The 19,642-nt window shown below is 44.2% G+C and overlaps 1 pseudogene; it reads left to right on the top strand.

Annotated features, from left to right (window-relative positions):
* The first annotated feature begins 315 nt into the window (after nt 1–315).
* LOC134954574 (5S ribosomal RNA) lies at nt 316–434 on the top strand (annotated as a pseudogene).
* The last annotated feature ends 19,208 nt before the right edge of the window (nt 435–19,642 follow it).

The raw sequence follows: 19,642 nt of genomic DNA on the forward strand, positions 1-19,642 counted from the left end.
TCTTATTTTAATTTAATTTCTCACCAGTCCTTTGCGGCAATTTTTCACTGATAATTTAATCAAAATTGTATATTTCACACCTCTTGCTCATGCTTTACTATTTTTTCGTGGACTCTCATCCGCGATTCACAGAGCACAATACCACAGATGTGGGTTTTGATGAACTGTGTCTAAACACAGAAAGCAGATCCACCTAGTTGTACTTTACAATTTCATCTCTTTCCTTGGCAAACTGTCCTCATTGCTTTCATCCCTTTATCTTTCTCTAATTTTCATATATAGGTGCACTCTCATTGGTGTACTTTCATATAAATTCTCTACTATCATACCACGCTGTCAATGCCCGATCTCGTCCGATCTTGGAAGCCAAACAGCGTTGGGCCGGGTTAGTACCGGGAGAGGAGACTTCCTGCGAATACCTGGTGTTGTAGAGCAGGGATTATTTCCCTTCCTATGTGAATTTGCGACGCCAACAGCAGTATCACCACTAATTCTCACTCCTATGAGATTTTTTCATACTTGAGGCCTACGACCAATTATTGTGGCTTACGTCAGAAAGTCAGGTCCCTTCGAATGCAGAAGACTATCTACCTTTGAATTTAAGTAGCCCTATTGGGACGTACTTATCAGATATTCCTTATGACCACTCCTTGGTCCCATCAATACAGATATTCTGTACTGGTCAGGGGAAATGGGGGGAAGACGATCAAATGTCTACAACCATTTTAATCACACACTGTGATTAAACAGACCAGAACATTTTAAAATCTTTATTATTCTATCTTTCTCTTATATGGATCAACTATATGGGTAACTTTGTTATAAACGTCAATATTAAAAGTTAATTTTTAAGTACTTCTTTCTATATGTTATAGGAATTTTCCTTCCTTTCTAAAGAGTGCGCCCACACAAGAGCCTTCTTTTTCTCCCCTTCCCTAGTACATGTACTCTCTGGCTCTGGGCGCACCACCAACTAGGACAATGTTATCCATTTAAGTAAAAAACTGGTGTTTTTTCTTCTGTCTCCTACTTTGGAGTGTTTAATTGTCCAATTATTGGTTTTCTTGTATCAATACTGTATTAATCTGACTGGTGCCCGATCGCCTCCTGTCTAGTCATAAGCAACCCCAAAATGCTCCCTGTGGCATGTCAGGGCCTGCACCTCCTCCTAATGCAGGAACCTCTCTGCCTCTCACAACAAACATATATATTGGTAGATGCTCAATTAGCTTAGTGATATCATTCAGGTGCTCGAAAGGGAGGGGTATTTCTAAGCAAGAAAAAAAGCATTTGTTTCCCCCAGCACCGTGAATGATAACCGTAACCAGATATAAATTCCACATGATAACAGAATTCAGAGATCTTCGTTACACATATTTGCGCAAATGTGTGAATAAGCCCCAAAGCCGCATCAAGGCGTCTCTGTATATTTGGGGTCCCTAGTGCTATATCTAGGTGCAGGGTGTGGCACCCTAAAACACCAGCATAAGCCAGAAAGCCCTGCGTAGCATACCAGTGAAAAAACTATAGTGTTAATAAATTAGTATTTAGGAAGCCGAAGCTATAGAGAAAGTGATACAAAAATGAAATGCAATTAAAATAGAGAAATAGTGTTAAGAAATTAATAAGTGAAAAGTGTTAATAGAATGTAAAGGTATGCCACACTAAGGCCATCCAGCTCAGCCAGTCCAGAGGCACCACACCTCACACCTCCATTACCCCAATCTGGGTCTAAGATTAACCAGTAAGGAGCCACATGATAATGTCTCCTTACTACAATATGTCTAAGTTAAGAGCTACCTACCTTGGAGCAACCCCATAATGCTCCCTGTGGCATGTCAGGGCCTGCACCTCCTCCTAATGCAGGAACCTCTCTGCCTCTCACAACAAACATATATATCATACACTGCTGTCTTCAAAATAAGCACAGCTTTACTTGCAATAATTAACTTTTTGCAATGCCGCTGTTGCACAGTTGAGTGATTACTGTTGAGTTGAGCAAGCATTTGAGTCACACTTTGCAGATTATTGACAGTCAGTGAATTTTGTGGGAGATAGTGGGGATGGCAAGTTAAACAGAGGCATGTTGTGAACATTTGAGCTGCATGTTTCAGCCTGCATCTACATCTTCATATGCAGTAATAAAGTATCTGGCTGCTTATTTGAGAAGGCACTCTCAGCACCCATAGATTTATCCAGAGGTCCTTCAGTTTGTGTCTATACAGATCAGACGTTACAGAAAAACCATTTTTTCTACATATCCGCTGCATTCGAATATGCATCTACAGCTGCCTCTGAACCAGGTCCTTCAGCCTTTAATGGAAAGCAGCACAGTGAAACCGGAGATTCAGGATGTGGCATAAAAATGCCAGCAAGAGTGTACACTTAAATAAGGATATCCCAGGCACAACCTGTTGTTACAATTCACCTGCATCTAATGTTTGGCTGGTGTATTACAAGAAGAGGATTAACACTGGAGGTGCAGGCAGATGCAGAATGGCACAGAAATGGTTAACCAGACTTGACTGTGGAATACTGAATCAGATTGTAATGTTTAGCAGATTATGGACTCTCCCTATAAAAATGGAATGTGAAATACCATACTTTAACACTGGTGATGAACAGCATATGAGTAGATACACAGCTATGAGCCAGGGCTTGAATACAGGACCAGAATGTATCACAATCACTGCTGCAGGCAATGAAGGTCCACAGAAGTACAGGAATACTTAGTACTTTATTGAAGCCACGGTATGATAATGTTTAGCAGTAAAATCACAGTAACAATCCAACTTACAACATGAGCAGAGAGTAAATGGTTGCCCAGAATGAGACTTGCAGCAGAGTAATGACATAGTTGAACAAGAATCCCAAGTTACAATCCACAGAACTCAGATTGCAGGACTTGCACAATAAATCAGAAATGCATGCAGGCATAGATGAAGTCCACAGTAATATGTAAACATAGGTAATGAATGCAGAGAAAATCCACAGGGCACAGTGAAAGTCCATAATACTTAGCGAAGGTAGACCATGAAACACAAGCTGGCATTAACAGGAGTTGCTGGATAACATGACCCAGCAGACCAGGTTTCTCGGCATGAACAGGAGCTTGGACTAAGACACCAGGCAATGCAGATAGTCCAGACAGGAAAATAGTATATCACCAGCATGGGAGAACTGGTTTATAACAGCCACACTAAACAATCAACAAAGCAAGGCTCAGAGTGCTAATTCTAATTACAAATCCTGTGCACCTGTAGAACTGCATGTACACAGAGCCTAAAATTCTTAGCAAAGCACAGGTATTTAAATAGTAAACAATAATATATATACAGTGGGGATTGAAAGTTTGGGCACCCTAGGCAAAAATTCATTTTAATATGCAAAAAGAAGCCAAGGAAAGATGGAAAAATTTCCAAAAGGCATCAAATTACAGATTAGACATTCTTATAACATGTCAAAAAAAAGTTTGATTTTAATTCCATCATTTACACTTTCAAAAGAGCAGAAAACAAAAAATGGCATCTGCAAAAGTTTGCTCACCCTGCAGAGTTAATGCCTTGTACTGCCCCCTTTGGCAAGTATCACAGCTTGTAAACGCTTTTTGGAGCCAGCCAAGAGTCTTTCAATTCTTGTTTGAGGTATCATCGCCCATTCTTCCTTATAAAAGTCTTCCAGTTCTTTGAGATTCCTGGGCTGTCTGTGACGCACTGCTCTTTTAAGGTCTAGCCATAGATTTTCAATCTGATATCCTTATATTTTCCCAAGATATAGCAAGTGACCATGAGCATGTATGCAAAGTCTTGTCCAAACTCTGAGAACAGCAATTGTATTGTAAATTGTAAAAGTACTTATTCAAGCTGGAAGATATTGCATTCCTGGGATACACTGTATCTGGATCTAGTCTGCAGGTGGATCTGGAAAAACTTTCTGCCATGGCTTACTGGCCTCACCCAGTTGGACTGAAAGAAATAAAATGCTTCCCAGGATTATGCAATTCATAAGAAATTACTTGTTAGTAGTGACAGCAATCACTGCACTCATATGGAAAGGTCAAGATACCAGAGGTTGGCCTCCTGAAGCAGAACAAGCATTCTCACACTTAAAACAATGTTTCTTTAACTTCAGCGCCCATACACAGGCACCCCAATACAGACCAATCTTTCTTTTTGGACATGATTACATTTATAGTCGGTGTTGAAGAAGAAACATGCCAAAGGGAAGTGTTATTCATGTGGTTTCTACTGACACAAGTTTTTGCCTCCTGAGAAAAACGTTATGGTTAACAAAGAGCTATTGGGTACCAAATTGGCTTTGTTAGAAGGAGGCAGAAAAATAACCAAACAGAAAGGTGTTTGGAAAGTAGACTCTTTTTTGGGAGCACTCTAATTCAGAGGTTTAAGATTATAACATCACTGGTAAAATCGATTTAATTAGATAGTATTTTAAAGTTGAATTTAAGGAGTACAAATATAGAGTGAATTTGTCTTGCGAACATATGAGCATAAATATTAAACATAAGTGATCAAAATGTCACAATTTACTAATTGCCGGAGATTAATGGCTGTGGTGCAAAGAATATTATGACATTGCATGATATTTCTCGTATAGAGTATGACCATCATTTGTTCTGCATATATCCATTATACTTTTTTACATGACCAATGATTTAATTCTCTGCGACCCAAATGATCCATAATGGATATATGCAGAACAAATGATGGTCATACTCTATACGAGAAATATCATGCAATGTCATAATATTCTTTGCACCACAGCCATTAATCTCCGGCAATTAGTAAATTGTGACATTTTGATCACTTATGTTTAATATTTATGTTCATATGTTCGCGAGGCAAATTCACTCTATATTTGTACTCCTTAAATTCAACTTTAAAATACTATCTAATTAAATCGATTTTACCAGTGATGTTGTAATCTTAAACTTCTGAATTAGAGTGCTCCCAAAAAAGAGTCTACTTTCCAAACACCTTTCTGTTTGGTTATTTTTCTGCTAACTATATTTTGACTCAAGGGAGCACCACTGAAAGCAACAAGAACATGTACAGGGACTATAATTTTTCCAATTACATAAGTTTGCTGCACTGTGAAGCAATTCAGGAATAATTCAGTTTTTCAGAGGTCATTATCTGTTTAAATACTGTACTTGTGCGGTCCCCAACACCCTTTTCTTTCATTTGTTAGAAGGAGATAAATTCCCCGTGATGGTTTACACTGATAACAAAAAACTCATTGCTTAAATTATGGCCAGACCAAATGGTTATTGTTCTTCAATCGATTCAATCTAGTCATCACATTCTGCCTAGAAAAGAAGAACATCAAGGCTTATACATTGTCTTGTGCATTCATTTCCTTTGAGAAAGAAGAAACTTATGAAAACAGACCAATACTGAATCCTATTTGTTTTGTGTCTGTAACCAAAGTTCAGATTCCTCCAGAAAACATATTTGTGGCACCAGAACTATGTGCAAAGTTGCACCAGTGTGCATATTCATCATACTTCTCTGGTCATGCAGGGTTAAAGAAAACTTTAGAGCTACTTCTCAGAGAGTATTTGTAGCTGACTGTTCATTGAGATGTGAAGAATTTTGTGGCAGCCTGTCCTACCTCATTCCCCATTGGGTTCATTACATCCATTACCAGTGCCCAATCATCCAAGGACTCAATACTCCAATAACCTCAGCCCCAAAGATGGCAGAAGTATTAAATAGAGAGATCTTCACACTGCATGGGTTTCCAAAGTACAACGTTTCAGACTGAGGGGTACAAATTCTGTTGAGCACTGTGTGTTTTAACATTAATAAAAGTTTCTCCTAGGCTTATAATCCTCAGAGCAATTGGAATTTCTGAGTGAGTGAACCTGTAGAAGTTTATTAGAGTTTAATTTTCTGCCAGCCAGGATGATTGAGCCAAGTTCTCTCATAATAATCTCTATCACGAAGCCTCATGGCACTCTCCATTCTTAATAGAGATGAGCGGGTTCGGTTCCTCGGAATCCGAACCCGCCCGAACTTAATTTTTTTTTACACGGGGCCGAGCGACTCGGATCTTCCTGCCTTGCTCGGTTAACCCGAGCGCGCCCGAACGTCATCATCACGCTGTCGGATTCTCGCGAGGCTCGGATTCTATCGCGAGACTCGGATTCTATATAAGGAGCCGCGCGTCGCCGCCATTTTCACACGTGCATTGAGATTCATAGGGAGAGGACGTGGCTGGCGTCCTCTCCGTTTATAGAGATTCGAGAAGAGAGTGAGACAGTAGAGAGAGACACAGTAGTAATTTTGGGGAGCATTAGGAGGAGTACTACTACTACTACTTGTTGAAGTGATAGATAGTGTGACTGTATTATCTGACTTGTGGGGGAGACACTGACAGTGGGGAGCAGTTAGAGTCTGAGAGCAGGACTCAGGAGTACATATAACGTACAGTGCACACTTTTGCTGCCAGAGTGCCACACTGCCATTGTGACCACACTGACCAGTGACCTGACCACCAGTATAATATATATTGTGATTGTCTGCTTAGGAGTACTACTTGCAAGTTGCTGATAGTGTGACCAGTGACCTGACCACCAGTTTAATAATCACCACCAGTTTAATATATATATATATATATATAATTGTATATAATATATATATAATATATATAAGTGTATACCACCTACCCGTGTTTTTTTTTTTTTTTCTCTCTTCTTTATACATACTACTATAGTAGCTTACTGTAGCAGTCTGCGGTGCTGCTGAGCTGACAGTGTCCAGCAGGTCCGTCATCAGTCATTACATAATAAATATACTATCTACCTGTCCGGCTGCAGTACTAGTGTGATATTATATATATTGATTTCATCTCATTATCATCCAGTCTATATTAGCAGCAGACACAGTACGGTAGTCCACGGCTGTAGCTACCTCTGTGTCGGCAGTCGCTCGTCCATCCATAAGTATACTAGTATCCATCCATCTCCATTGTTTACCTGAGGTGCCTTTTAGTTGTGCCTATTAAAATATGGAGAACAAAAATGTTGAGGTTCCAAAATTAGGGAAAGATCAAGATCCACTTCCACCTCGTGCTGAAGCTGCTGCCACTAGTCATGGCCGAGACGATGAAATGCCAGCAACGTCGTCTGCCAAGGCCGATGCCCAATGTCATAGTACAGAGTATGTAAAATCCAAAACACCAAATATCAGTAAAAAAAGGACTCCAAAACCTAAAATAAAATTGTCGGAGGAGAAGCGTAAACTTGCCAATATGCCATTTACCACACGGAGTGGCAAGGAACGGCTGAGGCCCTGGCCTATGTTCATGGCTAGTGGTTCAGCTTCACATGAGGATGGAAGCACTCAGCCTCTCACTAGAAAAATGAAAAGACTCAAGCTGGCAAAAGCAGTTGCACCGCAAAGAACTGTGCGTTCTTCGAAATCCCAAATCCACAAGGAGAGTCCGACTCCAATTGTGTCGGTTGCGATGCCTGACCTTCCCAACACTGGACGTGAAGAGCACCCCTGCAAGTGCTGGAAGGAGCACCCGCAGTCCAGTTCCTGATAGTCAGATTGAAGATGTCAGTGTTGAAGTACACCAGGATGAGGAGGATATGGGTGTAGCTGGCGCTGGGGAGGAAATTGACCAGGAGGATTCTGATGGTGAGGTGGTTTGTTTAAGTCAGGCACCCGGGGAGACACCTGTTGTCCGTGGGAGGAATATGGCCATTGACATGCCTGGTGAAAATACCAAAAAAATCAGCTCTTCGGTGTGGAAGTATTTCAACAGAAATGCGGACAACAGGTGTCAAGCCGTGTGTTGCCTTTGTCAAGCTGTAATAAGTAGGGGTAAGGACGTTAACCACCTCGGAACATCCTCCCTTATACGTCACCTGCAGCGCATTCATAATAAGTCAGTGACAAGTTCAAAAACTTTGGGTGACAGCGGAAGCAGTCCACTGACCAGTAAATCCCTTCCTCTTGTAACCAAGCTCACGCAAACCACCCCACCAACTCCCTCAGTGTCAATTTCCTCCTTCCCCAGGAATGCCAATAGTCCTGCAGGCCATGTCACTGGCAATTCTGACGATTCCTCTCCTGGCTGGGATTCCTCCGATGCATCCTTGCGTGTAACGCCTACTGCTGCTGGCGCTGCTGTTGTTGCTGCTGGGAGTCGATGGTCATCCCAGAGGGGAAGTCGTAAGCCCACTTGTACTACTTCCAGTAAGCAATTGACTGTCCAACAGTCCTTTGCGAGGAAGATGAAATATCACAGCAGTCATCCTGCTGCAAAGCGGATAACTGAGGCCTTGACAACTATGTTGGTGTTAGACGTGCGTCCGGTATCCGCCGTTAGTTCACAGGAAACTAGACAATTTCTTGAGGTAGTGTGCCCCCGTTACCAAATACCATCTAGGTTCCACTTCTCTAGGCAGGCAAGTGGACAAGTGGAGCAGGGCAGGGTCAGGACTATATGACTGTGACAGCCCACTGGGTAGATGTATGGACTCCCGCCGCAAGAACAGCAGCGGCGGCACCAGTAGCAGCATCTCGCAAACGCCAACTCTTTCCTAGGCAGGCTACGCTTTGTATCACCGGTTTCCAGAATACGCACACAGCTGAAAACCTCTTACGGCAACTGAGGAAGATCATCGCGGAATGGCTTACCCCAATTGGACTCTCCTGTGGATTTGTGGCATCGGACAACGCCAGCAATATTGTGTGTGCATTAAATATGGGCAAATTCCAGCACGTCCCATGTTTTGCACATACCTTGAATTTGGTGGTGCAGAATTTTTTAAAAAACGACAGGGGCGTGCAAGAGATGCTGTCGGTGGCCAGAAGAATTGCAGGACACTTTTGGCGTACAGGCACCACGTACAGAAGACTGGAGCACCACCAAAAACAACTGAACCTGCCCTGCCATCATCTGAAGCAAGAAGTGGTAACGAGGTGGAATTCAACTCTCTATATGCTTCAGAGGTTGGAGGAGCAGCAAAAGGCCATTCAAGCCTATACAATTGAGCACGATATAGGAGGTGGAATGCACCTGTCTCAAGCGCAGTGGAGAATGATTTCAACATTGTGCAAGGTTCTGATGCCCTTTGAACTTGCCACACGTGAAGTCAGTTCAGACACTGCCAGCCTGAGTCAGGTCATTCCCCTCATCAGGCTTTTGCAGAAGAAGCTGGAGACATTGAAGGAGGAGCTAACACGGAGCGATTCCGCTAGGCATGTGGGACTTGTGGATGGAGCCCTTAATTCGCTTAACAAGGATTCACGGGTGGTCAATCTGTTGAAATCAGAGCACTACATTTTGGCCACCGTGCTCGATCCTAGATTTAAAGCCTACCTTGGATCTCTCTTTCCGGCAGACACAAGTCTGCTGGGGTTGAAAGACCTGCTGGTGAGAAAATTGTCAAGTCAAGCGGAACGCGACCTGTCAACATCTCCTCCTTCACATTCTCCCGCAACTGGGGGTGCGAGGAAAAGTCTCAGAATTCCGAGCCCACCCGCTGGCGGTGATGCAGGGCAGTCTGGAGCGACTGCTGATGCTGACATCTGGTCCGGACTGAAGGACCTGACAACGATTACGGACATGTCGTCTACTGTCACTGCATATGATTCTCTCACCATTGAAAGAATGGTGGAGGATTATATGAGTGACCGCATCCAAGTAGGCACGTCACACAGTCCGTACTTATACTGGCAGGAAAAAGAGGCAATTTGGAGACCCTTGCACAAACTGGCTTTATTCTACCTAAGTTGCCCTCCCACAAGTGTGTACTCCGAAAGTGTGTTTAGTGCCGCCGCTTACCTTGTCAGCAATCGGCGTACGAGGTTACATCCAGAAAATGTGGAGAAGATGATGTTCATTAAAATGAATTATAATCAATTCCTCCGTGGAGACATTGACCAGCAGCAATTGCCTCCACAAAGTACACAGGGAGCTGAGATGGTGGATTCCAGTGGGGACGAATTGATAATCTGTGAGGAGGGGGATGTACACGGTGATATATCGGAGGATGATGATGAGGTGGACATCGTGCCTCTGTAGAGCCAGTTTGTGCAAGGAGAGATTAATTGCTTCTTTTTTGGTGGGGGTCCAAACCAACCCGTCATTTCAGTCACAGTCGTGTGGCAGACCCTGTCACTGAAATGATGGGTTGGTTAAAGTGTGCATGTCCTGTTTATACAACATAAGGGTGGGTGGGAGGGCCCAAGGACAATTCCATCTTGCACCTCTTTTTTCTTTAATTTTTCTTTGCGTCATGTGCTGTTTGGGGAGTGTTTTTTGGAAGGGCCATCCTGCGTGACACTGCAGTGCCACTCCTAGATGGGCCCGGTGTTTGTGTCGGCCACTAGGGTCGCTTATCTTACTCACACAGCTACCTCATTGCGCCTCTTTTTTTCTTTGCGTCATGTGCTGTTTGGGGAGGGTTTTTTGGAAGGGCCATCCTGCGTGACACTGCAGTGCCACTCCTAGATGGGCCCGGTGTTTGTGTCGGCCACTAGGGTCGCTTATCTTACTCACACAGCTACCTCATTGCGCCTCTTTTTTTCTTTGCGTCATGTGCTGTTTGGGGAGGGTTTTTTGGAAGGGCCATCCTGCGTGACACTGCAGTGCCACTCCTAGATGGGCCAGGTGTTTGTGTCGGCCACTAGGGTCGCTTATCTTACTCACACAGCTACCTCATTGCGCCTCTTTTTTTCTTTGCGTCATGTGCTGTTTGGGGAGGGTTTTTTGGAAGGGCCATCCTGCGTGACACTGCAGTGCCACTCCTAGATGGGCCCGGTGTTTGTGTCGGCCACTAGGGTCGCTTATCTTACTCACACAGCTACCTCATTGCACCTCTTTTTTTCTTTGCGTCATGTGCTGTTTGGGGAGGGTTTTTTGGAAGGGCCATCCTGCGTGACACTGCAGTGCCACTCCTAGATGGGCCCGGTGTTTGTGTCGGTCACTAGGGTCGCTTATCTTACTCACACAGCTACCTCATTGCGCCTCTTTTTTTCTTTGCGTCATGTGCTGTTTGGGGAGTGTTTTTTGGAAGGGCCATGCTGCGTGACACTGCAGTGCCACTCCTAGATGGGCCAGGTGTTTGTGTCGGCCACTAGGGTCGCTTATCTTACTCACACAGCTACCTCATTGCGCCTCTTTTTTTCTTTGCGTCATGTGCTGTTTGGGGAGTATTTTTTGGAAGGGCCATCCTGCGTGACACTGCAGTGCCACTCCTAGATGGGCCAGGTGTTTGTGTCGGCCACTAGGGTCGCTTAGCTTAGTCATCCAGCGACCTCGGTGCAAATTTTAGGACTAAAAATAATATTGTGAGGTGTGAGGTATTCAGAATAGACTGAAAATGAGTGGAAATTATGGTTTTTGAGGTTAATAATACTTTGGGATCAAAATGACCCCCAAATTCTATGATTTAAGCTGTTTTTTAGTGTTTTTTGAAAAAAACACCCGAATCCAAAACACACCCGAATCCGACAAAAAAAATTCGGTGAGGTTTTGCCAAAACGCGGTCGAACCCAAAACACGGCCGCGGAACCGAACCCAAAACCAAAACACAAAACCCGAAAAATTTCAAGTGCACATCTCTAATTCTTAATCCAGTATGGATTCCATCCTGTTTTACCTGAGCTGCCAGCCTGCAGATCAGTATCCCTACCAACAGTTTGAGGTACAGTTTAACAATTTATCAAGATCTGAAATTAAGTGAAAAAGAAGATGGACAAAGTTTCTGTTTTAAACATGTTCTTTTCTGACAAGAAAAGGAAGAAAATTCCCTAATCTGACCTGGTGATAGCGTGTTGCTTTTAACTCAACTCACACAGTTAAATGATGTTACTGTGAAGCTTACTACAAAATATATAGGTCCATTTAAAATTCCCCAGCCAATTTGTCTAATGTATTTAGACTGAATATTTAAGGTACACTTAAGATTTCAAATATATTCCATGTTTTCCTTCTGAAACCTCAAGTCCTTAATTGATACTCGGTTCTGTACAATACTCCCTCCGCCATTCCCGTAGACCATCAGGAGGAATACAAAGGAAAACAGATTCTGGACTCCTGAATTACTTGAGGCACAGTTCAAACTCTGGTGGACTGGAAGGGATATAGGGGATTGATACAGACCTGATCGCTAGGGTCCATTTCTTTGCATCCCCACGATCAGGTAGTTGCCATCTAACAGGGAAAGGGGGATTTTGCTGTGCAGGTGTATTATCGCATCGCATGTCCAGAGAGCTGCACAAACAAAAGTTTGTGCAGTCTCTGCACAGCCCAGGACTTACTCACATGCTACGATGATCGGGGCTGGAGCTGATGTCAGAAACTCTCCCTCCAAACACCTGAATCCTCATCTTTATGGACACTCATCTAAAATGGTCAGTTGACACCCTCAAACGGCCTCTTCCTGTCAGTCACCTTGCAATCGTCCATGCGATCGATTTGCTCGCACCATCCCATCGCTGTCCTTTGCTGTGGACCAACGCGCCTGCGCATTGCATATGCATGCACAGTTCAGACCCGACTGCCCGCTGTGTGAAATTGCACAGCAATGATCAGGCCTGAATTACCCCATAGACCCAAAGAATGTTGTTGTGTCAAAGCCTCAGATATTCATTCTCTTAAGCTTCTTTGAAAAATAAAAAAATAGATTTTTTTGCGGTGTTTGGTGCTGACCCTAGAGGGGGAAGGTAATGTCACAGTGTGCAAGAGCCTGAGGTTCACTTTCTGGGTCTGGAGGTGCTAGTCCCTCATGTGGTGGCATCTTAATGTGGCATCCATCATTGCTAACAGCTTTCCCTGGCTTCAACTTCCCCTGTCTGTAACAGGTTATCGCAACACAGGTGATTGCAATCATAAATTAAGAAGGAAGTCCAGGTAGAAAGCATTTTATCCCTCCTTGAATGGGTCATATTGGGATGTATGGATTGTGTATATTAAATTTAAACCAATGGTGTATATTAGTTTTAAACTAATAGTTTAATAAGGGCTGGGTGCTTTTTTTTATAGCTCCACCTAATTGAAAGACAACTATTATATAAACTTTTCTTGTAGTGTAACAAAGACTACTTAACCTTAAAATACACATCAAAAAATAAAATAATTTATCTTGTCACACGCAAGAGTAGCAGCAGACTCTGTACTACTTTCACACTGGGACAGGACTCAGGAGGACTCTGTGTGTGTCTCTATCTCTAGACCCAAATGGTTTAGTTGCATACCAGTTTACATAAGACTCAGACACCCAGGTGGGGCAGAGGAGAAGCTGGGATCCCAGTGTCACTTACAGCTCTCTACACCCTCCTATCTCTCCCCTGGTTGGAAACCTCTATCGGTAGCTCATGAAACATGATACTCCTGTGTCTCTGCCTTCACTGTATACTGCCCTGCTCACATTCTGGCTGCTGGTTCTGCTGCTGCTTAAGTAGGAAAGCTAGTGATGTCAGTGTGCTCTGGCCGGGGCGGGGGGGGAGGGGCTGAAAAAGGGGGCCCGGTGTACAGTATGCCCTGCATCCTCCCTTTAATCTGGCTATGTGTGCGGCGGGCACTTTTCGTGTTTGTATTTTGGTTTTAGTTTTGGATCTGGATCCCTGATCGTGTTTTGGATCTGGATTGGTTTTGCCGAAACCACCCTTATGGATTTTGGTTTTGGTTCTGGTTTTGGATCTGGCTTTTTTTGAAAAAAACCCCCATAAAAATAGCTAAAATCACAGAATTTGTGGGGTAATTTTTAATTTACGGTATTATTAACCTCAATAAAATTAATTTCCACTCATTTCCAGTAGTGATGAGCGGGTTCGGTTTGTCAGAATCCGAACCCCACCTTAACTTCACCCTTTTTACACGGTTCCAAGGCAGATTCGAATCTTCCCTCCTTGCTCGGTTAACCCGAGTGCGACCGAACGTCATCTTCCCGCTGTTGGATTCTCGCGAGATTCGGATTCTATATAAAGCCGCGCGTCGCCACCATTTTTCACTCGTGCATTGGAAAGGATAGTGAAAGGACGTGGCTGGCGTCCTCTCACTTTGTTTCGGGGGGCTGCAGTGCAAATATCTTTATTCTGGGGACCAGCAGTATTATAGGAGGAGTACAGAGCAGAGTTTTGCTGACCAGTGACCACCAGTATACGTTTTCTGCCTTAAAAACACTCCATATCTGTGCTCAGTGTGCTGCATATATCTGTGCTCACACTGCTTTATTGTGGGGTCTGGCGACCAGCAGTATTATATAGGAGGAGTACAGTTCAGAGTTTTGCTGACCAGTGACCACCAGTATACGTTTTCTGCCTGAAAAACACTCCATATCTGTGCTCAGTGTGCTGCATATATCTGTGCTCACACTGCTTTATTGTGGGGTCTGGCGACCAGCAGTATTATATAGGAGGAGTACAGTTCAGAATTTTGCTTACCAGTGACAACCAGTATTATACGTTGTCTGCCTGAAAAACGCTCCATACCTGTGCTCAGTGTGCTGCATATATCTGTGCTCACACTGCTTTATTGTGGGGACTGGGGACCAGCAGTATTATATAGGAGGAGTACAGAGCAGAGTTTTGCTGACCAGTAACCACCAGTATTATACGTTGATCTATTACTGGCATATAATTCCACACATTAAAAAATGGAGAACAAAAATGTGGAGGGTAAAATAGGGAAAGATCAAGATCCACTTCCACCTTGTGCTGAAGCTGCTGCCACTAGTCATGGCCTAGATGATGAAATGCCATCAACGTCATCTGCCAAGGCATAATGTCATAGTAGAGAGCATGTAAAATCCCAAAAAATAAAGCTCAGTAAAATGACCCAAAAATCTAAATCAAAATCGTCTGAGGAGAAGCGTAAACTTGCCAATGTGCCATTTACGACACGGAGTGGCAAGGAACGGCTGAGACCCTGGCCTATGTTCAAGGCTAGTGGTTTAGCTTCACCTGAGGATGGAAGCACTCATCCTCCTGCTAGAAAACTTAAAAGAGTTAAGATGGCAAAAGCACAGCAAAGATCTGTGCGTTCTTCTAAATCACAAATCCCCAAGGAGAGTCCAATTGTGTCAGTTGCGATGCCTGACCTTCCCAACACTGGACGGGAAGAGGTTGCGCCTTCCACCATTTGCACGCCACCTGCAAGTGCTGGAAGGAGCACCCGCAGTCCAGTTCCTGATAGTCAAATTAAAGATGTCACTGTTGAAGTACACCAGTATGAGGATATGGGTGTTGCTGGCGCTGGGGAGGAAATTGACAAGGAAAATTCTTATATTGAGGTGGTTTGTTTAAGTCAGGCACCCGGGGAGAGACCTGTTGTCTGTGGGACGAATATGGCCATTGACATGCCTGGTCAAAATACAAAAAAAATCACCTCTTCGGTGTGGAATTATTTCAACAAAAATACGGACAACTGGTGTCAAGCCATGTGTTGCCTTTGTCAAGCTGTAATAAGTAGGGGTAAGGACGTTAACCACCTAGGAACATCCTCCCTTATACGTCACCTGGACCGCATTCATCAGAAGTTAATGACAAGTTCAAAAACTTTGGATGACAGCAGAAGCAGTCCACTGAACACTAAATCTCTTCCTCTTGTAATCAAGCTCCTGCAAACCACACCACCAACTCCCTCAGTGTCAATTTCCTCCTTAGACAGGAAAGCCAATAGTTCTGCAGGCCATGTCACTGTCAAGTCTGACGAGTCCTCTCCTGCCTGGGATTCCTCCGATGCATCCTTGAGTGTAACGCCTACTGCTGCTGGCGCTGCTGTTGTTGCTGCTGGGAGTCGATCGTCATCCCAGAGGGGAAGTCGGAAGACCACTTGTACTTCTTCCAGTAAGCAATTGACTGTCCAACAGTCCTTTGCGAGGAAGATGAAATATCACAGCAGTCATCCTGCTGCAAAGCGGATAACTGAGGCCTTGGCAGCCTGGGCTGTGAGAAATGTGTTTCCGGTATCCATCGTTAATTCACAGGCAAATAGAGACTTGATTGAGGTACTGTGTCCCCGGTACCAAATACCATCTAGGTTCCATTTCTCTAGGCAGGCGATACCGAAAATGTATACAGACTTCCTAAAAAGAGTCACCAGTGTCCTAAAAAATGCAGTTGTACCCAATGTCCACTTATCCATAGACATGTGGACAAGTGGAGCAGGGCAGACTCAGGATTATATGACTGTGACAGCCCATTGGGTAGATGTATTGCAGCAAGAACAGCAGCAGCGGCACCAGTAGCAGCATCTCGCAAACGCCAACTCATTCCTAGGCAGGCTTCGCTTTGTATCACCGCTTTTCATAAGAGGCACACCGCTGACAACCTCTTACGGAAACTGAGGAACATCTCCGCAGAATGGATTACCCATTTTTGACTCCCCTGGGGATTTGTGACATCGGACAATGCCACCAATATTGTGCGTGCATTACATCTGGGCAAATTCCAGCACGTCCCATGTTTTGCACATACATTGAACTTGGTGGTGCAGAATTATTTAAAAAACGACAGGGGCGTGCAAGAGATGCTGTCGGTGGCCCGAAGAATTACCGGCCACTTTCGGCATTCAGCCACCGGCAAACAGTCCTGAACCTGCCCTGCCATCATCTGAAGCAAGTGGTGGTATCAAGGTGGAATTCAACCCTCTATATGCTTCAGAGGATGGAGGAGCAGCAAAAGGCCATTCAAGCCTGTACATCTGCCTACGATATAGGCAAAGGAGGGGGAATGCACCTGACTCAAGCGCAGTGGAGAATGATTACAACGTTGTGCAAGGTTCTGCAACCCTTTGAACTTGCCACACGTGAAATCAGTTCAGGCACTGCCAGCCTGAGTCAGGTCATTCCCCTCATCAGGCTTTTGCAGAAGAAGCTGGAGACATTGAAGGAGGAGCTAAAACAGAGTGATTCCGCTAGGCATGTGGGACTTGTGGATGGCGCCCTTAATTCGCTTAACCAGGATTCACAGGTGGTCAACCTGTTGAAATCAGAGCACTACATTTTGCCCACCGTGCTCGATCCTAGATTTAAAACCTACGTTGTATCTCTCTTTCTGGCAGACACAAGTCTGCAGAGGTTCAAAGACCTGCTGGTGAGAAAATTGTCAAGTCAAGCGGAACGTGACCCGTCAACAGCTCCTCCTTCACATTCTCCCGCAACTGGGGTGCAAGGAAAAGGCTAAGAATTCCGAGCCCACCCTCTGGCGGTGATGCAGGGCAGTCTGGAGCGAGTGCTGACATCTGGTCCGGACTGAAGGACTTGCCAATGATTACTGACATGTCGTTTACTGTCACTGCATATGATTCTGTCAGCATTGAAAGAATGGTGGAGGATTATATTAGATACCGCATCCAAGTAGGCACGTCAGACAGTCCGTACGTATACTGGCAGGAAAAAGAGGCAATTTGGAGGCCCTCGCAGAAACTGGCTTTATTTTACCTAAGTTGCCCCCCCTCCAGTGTGTACTCCGAAAGAGTGTTTAGTGCAGCCGCTCACCTTGTCAGCAATCGGCGTACGAGGTTACTTCCAGAATATGTGGAGAAGATGTTCATCAAAATGAATTATAATCAATTCCTCTGTGGAGACATTCACCAGCAGGAATTTCCTCCAGAAAGTACACAGGGACCTGAGATGGTGGATTCCAGTGGGGACGAATTAATAATCTGTGAGGAGGGGGATGTACACAGTGAAAGGGGCGAGGAATCAGATGTTGAGGAGGAGTTGGACATCTTGCCTCTGTAGAGCCAGTTTGTGCAAGGAGAGATTGATTGCTTCTTTTTTGGTGGGGGCCCAAACCAACCAGTCATTTCAGTCACAGTCGTGTGGCAGGCCCTGTGGCTGAAATGATGGTTTCGTTAAAGTGTGCATGTCCTGTTTATACAACATAAGGGTGGGTGGGAGGGCCCAAGGACAATTCCATCTTGCACCACTTTTTTCTTTCATTTTTCTTTGTATCATGTGCTGTTTGGGGACTATTTTTTTTGAAGTGCCATCCTGCCTGACACTGCAGTGCCACTACTAGATGGGCCAGGTGTTTGTGTCGGCCACTTGGGTCACTTAGCTTAGTCACACAGCTACCTCATTGCACCTCTTTTTTTCTTTGCATCATGTGCTGTTTGGAGACTATTTTTTTGAAGTGCCATCCTGTCTGACACTGCAGTGTCACTCCTAGATGGGCCAGGTGTTTGTGTCAGCCACTTGAGTCGCTTAACTTAGTCATCCAGCGATCTCGGTGCAAATTTTAGGACTAAAAATAATATTGGTGTGAGGTGTTCAGAATAGACTGAAAATGACTGGAAATTATGGTTATTGAGGTTAATAATACTATGGGATCAAAATGATCCCCAAATTCTATGATTTAAGCTGTTTTTTTATGTTTTTTTGTAAAAAAACACCCGAATCCAAAACTCATCCGAATCCGGCAAAAAAATTTCAGGGAGGTTTTGCCAAAACGCGTCCGAATCCAAAACCCGGCCGCGGAACCAAATCCAAAACACAAAACCCGAAACATTTTCGGTGCACATCACTAATTTCCAGTCTATTCTGAATACCTCACCTCACAATATTGTTTTTAAGACAAAAGTTTGCAACGAGGTAGCTGGATGACTAAGCTAAGCTGCACAAGTGGGTGGCACAAACACCTGGCCCATCTAGCAGTGGCACTGCAGTGTCAGAAAGATGGCAGTTTAAAAAAAAAATAGGTCCCAAAGAGCACATAATGCAAACAAAAAAAAGATATGCAAGATGGAATTGTCCTTGGGCCCTCCCACCCACCCGGTTTTTATAAACAGGACATGCACACTTTAACAAACTAATCATTTCAGTGACAGGGTCTGCCACTCGACTGTGGCTGTAATGATTGGTTTGTTTGGGCCCCCAGCAAAAAAGAAGCAATTAAACCCCCCACCAAAAAAAAAGCAATTAATCTCTCCTTGCACAAACTGGCTCTACAGATGCAAGATGTTGTCCTCATCCTCCGATTCCTCACCCCTTTAAGGGTTTACATCCTCATCTTCACAGAGTATTAATTCATCCCCACTAGAAACTACCAACACAGGTCCCTGTGTACTTTCTGGAGGTTATTGCTGGTAAAGGTCTTCCTGAAGGAATTTATAATTAATTTTGATGAACATCAAACCTACGTTGTATCTCTCTTTCCGGCAGACACAAGTCTGCAGAGGTTCAAAGACCTGCTGGTGAGAAAATTGTCAAGTCAAGCGGAACGTGACCCGTCAACAGCTCCTCCTTCATTCTCCTGCAACTGGGGGTGCAAACAAAAGGCTAATAATTCCGAGCCCACCCGCTGGCGGTGATGCAGGGCAGTCTGGAGCGAGTGCTGACATCTGGTCCAGACTGAAGGACTTGCCAACGATTACTGACATGTCATCTACTGTCACTGCATATGATTCTGTCACCATTGACAGAATGGTGGAGGATTATATTAGTGACCGCATCCAAGTAGGCACGTCAGACAGTCCGAAGGAGGTTACTTCCACAAAATGTGGAGAAGATGATGTTTCTGCAAGGACCTCCAAATTGCCTCTTTTTCCTGCCAATATACATACGGACTGTCTGACATGTCTACAACGATGCTGTCACCCATATAATCATCCATCGTTCTTTCAACAGTGACAGCATCATATGCAGTGACAGTAGACA

This window comes from Pseudophryne corroboree, chromosome 1 (assembly GCF_028390025.1).
Source record: "Pseudophryne corroboree isolate aPseCor3 chromosome 1, aPseCor3.hap2, whole genome shotgun sequence".
NCBI lineage: Eukaryota > Metazoa > Chordata > Amphibia > Anura > Myobatrachidae > Pseudophryne > Pseudophryne corroboree.